This window comes from Acinonyx jubatus, chromosome B1, assembly GCF_027475565.1.
Source record: "Acinonyx jubatus isolate Ajub_Pintada_27869175 chromosome B1, VMU_Ajub_asm_v1.0, whole genome shotgun sequence".
Lineage (NCBI taxonomy): Eukaryota > Metazoa > Chordata > Mammalia > Carnivora > Felidae > Acinonyx > Acinonyx jubatus.
In genome coordinates this window covers 193,400,286-193,406,285 of record NC_069382.1, presented here as the reverse complement: position 1 = coordinate 193,406,285, position 6,000 = coordinate 193,400,286, and positions in this window count along the sequence as shown.

Sequence of the window (6,000 nt, the reverse complement as noted above, 5' to 3'; positions counted from 1 at the left end):
CCACATTTAACCTTCAAGCTTCAAGTCCAGGGTTTCCTGATTTCTGAGTCAATCTTGGCAAAGCCTGGGGTCATAGTAGGAGCCATGGCTATGTGAGGTTTGGAATTATCGGTCCTGAATCTAGAGATGTGGTGTCAGTTGTCATGATTACAGCTCCAAATGCCCAGATCTCTGGGCATTTAACTCTCTGACCGCATCTCCCCACCCCCTCTAAATGAAGTTTCCCTGTCTTTTGGGTTTCTTGATTTAGCTTTCTTTTTTTCCCTTCAGTTTATTGCAATATAATTTGCAGAAAACGTTGTTTAATTTTTTTATGTTTTTAATGTTTATTTTTGAGGGAGAGAGAGAGAGACAATGAGCAGGGGAGGCACAGAGACACGGAGACACAGAATTTGAAGGAGGCTCCAGACTCTGAGCTGTCAGCACAGAGCCCGACACGGGGCTCGAACTCACAACCTGCAAGATCATGACCTGAGTAGAAGCCAGATGCTTAAACGACTGAGCCACCCAGGCGCCCCCAGACAACCTTGTTTTAGTTTAAGGTACACATCCAAATGATTTGATACATGTATATGCTGTGAAGTGATTACCATAACGGGTTTAGTTAACATTCAGCACCTCACATGATGATAAATATTTTTCCTGTGATGAGAACGTCTAAGATCTACTCTCTTATCAACTTTCAAGTACACAGCATAGTATTTTTAACTATCACCATAGGAATGTTACATCCTCAGAACTTTTTAACTGGAAGATTATACCTTTTCACTCCCTTTACCTGTTTCCTCAATACCCACCATCCACGTCTGGCAACTAGCAATCTGTTCATGGTTTCTATATGAGTTTGCTTCTTTTTAAATTCCACCTAAAAGTGAGATCATACAGCATTCGTCTTTCTCTGACTTATTTCACTTCGACTAGTGCCATCGAGTTCCATCCATATTGTTGAAAATGGTGGGATTTCCCCCTTTTTTTACGGTGGAATAATCTCCCATTGCGTAGGTATGTCACATCTGCTTTATCCATTCATCCGCTGATGGACCCTTAGATTGTCTCCATATCTTGGCCACACTAAGTAATGCTGCAGTGAATGTGGGGATACAGCCATTTCTTCAAGAGGGTGATTTCGTTTCCTTCAAGTAAATAGCGGAAGTGGATTTGCTGGATCGTATGGTCGTTCTGTTTTTGGTAGTTCACGATAGTTTTGATTTACCTTTCAAGTTTTGCCTGAATAAAAACTTGGCCATGACCCAGATCTCCAGTCCAGGACTCATTACCCCCCTTTCGCCGGGGCTCTATGCCCCTTCTCGTAACCCTGGCATCCCCTTAGATAAGGAGCCATCATCCAAATTAGACATGCCACTTTATTAGAAAGGGGCCTTATTTTGATAGCCAGACTCTCAAGGACCATTTTGATTGGAGACTCTGACTCTGCACCGGACCCCTTCTCCTCTCACGTAGTCAAGCATGGGGCTTCAGAAATGTTTTCTTTCCTTGTGTTATCGCTGTTTGTTCCCTCATTACATCATTGACAACAAAACGTGGACATGCACTCACTACCCTAAAGCAACAAGACAAAAGCTCTGATCCCGTGTGACTTCTGGCTGCTTTCCCATTTCACCCTGTTTGTTTACAACAAAACTCTTTAAAGGTGTTGTCCTGATTATCCACTCATCTCTTTCTTTCTCTCTCTCTTTTTTCTTGAACCTACGATTATCCCACCACAACATGAAAATATTCTTGTCCCTACCCAATGACCTCTCTATTGCTCAGTCTACCAGCGACATTCAGTTCTGTATCCACGTGCCCTGCAGCAGCTTAATACCGTGATCCGCTTCCCCGTAGACTCTTATTTTTACAAGAATTTCAAGATTCCATCCTCCCTTCCCTTCTGACCTCATTCACTGTCCCTCCTCTCTCTCCTCTGTTCCTTCTTTTTCATCCCTCAGTCTCTGAACACGTAGAAAGTTGGACTTACCACGTCTGTCTCTCTGTCTCCCCCCAAGTCAGATTGACTGTGAGATCATTTGCACCCAGGAAAACTCCCCCTTTCTTGGTGTTCAGTTCTGTGAAATTTGACACACACATACATCCATGTAACCACCACCACAATTAAGTAACAGCACATTTCCATCACGTAGAAAGTTCCCTAGTGCCTTTTGGTACGCAGTCCTTTTCATCTTCTCAAGCCCATAGTGGGAACTGAGATGTAGACAGATAGAGATATCTAGAGATAGAGATAGCGATATATCTATCTATCTATCTATCTATCTATCTATCTATCTATGTATATGTAGCAATATATGTATGTGTATATATATGTATATATGTATATATTTTTTATCTATGTCTTTTTCTTCTCCATGACATCATATAAACAGAATCATACAATATGCAGCCTTCTAAGTCTAGCTTCTTCTATTAGCGTTGTGGTATTTGAGACGCATTCATCTTGTTGCATACTATCGCTCAGTTGTATTGGATTGTATGGATTTACCACAGTTTATCTATTCACCAGATGCCACACATTTGGATCATTTACATTTTGGAGCAATTATGAATAAGCATCCTCCTGAAGATCTTTGTCTGAACATATATTTTCCTTTATCCTGGGTACAACAACTGTAAGCGGGATTACTGTACCATGTGGTAAGAGTACGTTTAGCTTTCTAAGGGAATTGTAGGCTGTTTTCTACAGTTGCTGTACCATTTTTCATTCCCGTAGGCCGTGAATGGTGGTTCAAGTTGCTCTATATTTTTGCCAGCACTTGGCATTGGCAATGTATTTCATATTCTAGTTGAGGTGTGGTGGCAACCTAAGGTTACGAAGATTTTCTCCTATGCTTTCTTCAAAAAGTTTCATAGTTTCAAGTTGTATATCTCTGATTAGTTTTGATTGTTTTATATATGGTGTGCGCCTTGGGTAGATTTTCTTGTTTTTCCTGTCACTGTACTGTTGCTCTGTCACCATTTATTGAAAGGACTAACTTCCTCACTGAGTCACCTGATATTTGTTGAAAATGAATTGGCCCTAAATACATAGATCTATTTCAATTTTATTGACCGTATGTGTATTCATTAACCCAGGGCTTGGCAAAATCTGGCCCATTGCCCCTTTTTATATGACCCATAAATGAAGAATAATGTTTACACTCTTAAGTGGTCAAAAAATGAAGAATAATATTTTCTGACACCTGAAAATTACATGAAATTCAACTTTTAATTTCCATACAGTCTTATAGGAATGTAGTCAATTGTTCAGTTGTTTATGTGTTATTTGTAGCTGTTTTCACATTCTAATGGCAGAGTTGAGTAGCTGCATCAGAGAAACTCTGACCTAGCAGCCTAAAATATTTACTTTCTAGCTCTTTAAAGAGATACTTGGCCAACCATTGCTTTAGCTGATATCACATTCTCTTGACTACTGTAGACTCACAGTAAACTTGAAATTAGGTAGGGTGGGGGGGCCTGGGTGGCTCAGTCGGTTAAGCGCCCGACTTCGGCTCAGGTCATGGTCTCGCGGTCCGTGAGTCCGAGGCCTGCGTCGGGCTCTGTGCTGACCGCTCAGAGCTTGGAGCCTGTTTCAGATTCTGTGTCTCCCTCTCTCTCTGACCCTCCCCCGTTCATTCTCTGTCTCAAAAATAAATAAACGTTAAAAAAAAATAAAAAAAAAAAAGAAAAAAAGAAATTAGGTAGGGTGAGGCCTCCAACTTTGTTCTTCTTTTTCAGAATTGTTTTGACTATTCTAGTTCCTTCTGTTTTCCACATGAATTTTAAAATTAGTTTGTTGAATGTGTTGAATGCCTGATGGTATTTTGATTGAGGTTATGTTGAATCTCTAGATCCATTTGGGTAGAATCGAGTCCAAATTCTTAACAGTATTGAGTTTTCCAACCTATGACCATAGTATATTTCTTTATGTTCCTAGATCTACTTTGGTTACTCACCAGTGTTTTTAGTTCTCAGCATATATGAGTCTTGCACACTTTTTAATACGTTTTTATGTAATAATTTCTTATGCTGTGATGTTATTTAAGTGGTATTGGTTGGTGAATTTAAAATTCCATTTGTTCATTCCTACTATAGAGAAATAAAATTAGTTTTTCTATATTTATCTAGTGTCTTATAACCTTACTTAAATGATTTATTGGTTCAAGTAGGTTTTTATAGATTTGTGGTGTATTCAATGTGGATGATCATATTGTATGCAAAGAATATAAGCTTCTTTATTCTTTTCCACTTAGTATGACTTTCATTTATTAATTTTTAAATTTATTGCATCTGGTAGGAACACGAGTAAGATGTTTAACAGGAATTGAGAGAGAAGACATCCTTGCCATGTTTCAATCTTAAGAGGAAAGCATTCAATCTTTCACCATTAAAAATGATGTTAGCTGTAGATTTTGTTGGTGACCTTTATCAGAGTGATAAAGTTTACTTCAACTTCTAGTTTGTTTAAAGTCTTTAACATAAATGGATGTTGAAAATTATTAAATGATTTGTCTTCATTTTTAGCGATAGTCACATTTTTTTCTTATTTAATATGTTAATATGATAAATTGCGTTAATTGATTGTCAAATATTGAACCAAACTTAGATTTCTGGGGTAAAATCAACTAGGTCATCATATATTATTCTTTTTACATATTGTTGGATTTTTACTTGATAGCAATTCTTTGTGGATTTTTCCATCTATGTAATAGGGATAATGTCTGTAATTTTTGCTTTTTTATGATTTTTTTAATGGTGTGTGATTAAAAAAAATATTTGGTTCTGTTTATAGGGTAATTCTGGCCTCATTGATCAAGTTGAGAATTGTTTACTCTTTTGTTTTGTAGAAGAATTTGTATAGGACTGGTGCTATTCATTCCTTAAATGTTTGGTAGATTTTCCAGTGAAGTCTCCTGGAAGATGGAAATGAGGGGGGAAAGAAAAGGAGAGAGAGACAGTGCAGTGCGTGTGAGTCTACTTGCCATACAGCTCAAATAAAACTAACGTCAGAATAGAAAATTTCCACCGTGATTGGCTTCATCTAGGCTTTTTGCCCAATCCAGAAATTACTGCCATGTGCAGGTGAATACACTGATTGGCTTAGGCACAGGAAACATGTCCTCTCTGTAACGGAGCCAGTCTTATTTAAAAGACTAAGACTGGGAAAAGAAATTTCCTTTGATGGGAAATGGGGCACAGTTCCCAGACGAAGGTTGAGTGGATGCTGAGTGGCACAAACAGAAGGTTCTGTAAATGACTAGCCTTATTTGCTGCCAAATCTGCAGAACTGGGTACCGATGTGTGGAAGTCACAAGGAGACATGGAGGCTATTCTTCTATGTTTAGGAAGAACTTTATAGCTATCGGAATGCCCTGGTGATAGAAGAAAATGTATCTTTAAAAAGTGGTGAGCTCTTCGTCCTTAACTGCATTGCTGCAAGAGAGTGATGATTGCCTTCAGAGAGATAGAAGATCAAATCAGGGAAAAGCATATTTTCATTTCAACCAGATTCCATCACCAACCATCATTTCTATGCTTCTGTGATTCAAAGATATCCCAAGTCAACATAAGATTACTCAGTAAAGAAATTGTCTGATCAAGAACTTTTGTGGATACCCATTTCTTCACTGGGTAATTTGTTTTTTGGGGGTTTGGGATGAATGGATAAAGAAGATGTGGTTTATATGTACAATGGAATACTACTTGGCGATGAGAAAGAATGAAATCCTGCCGTTTGCAGCACCATAGATGGAACTGGAGGGTATCATGCTAAATGAAATAAGTCAGTCAGAGAAAGACAAATATTATATGTTTTCACTCATATGTGGAACTTGAGACACTTAACAGAAGACCATGGGGGAGGGGAAGTGGAAAAATAGTTACAAACTGAGAGGGAGGGACACAAATCATAAGAGACTCTTTAATACAGAGAACAAACTGAGGGTTTAAGGTGGGGGGGCAGAGGAGAGGGGAAAATGGGTGATGGACATTGAGGAGGGCACTTGGGAT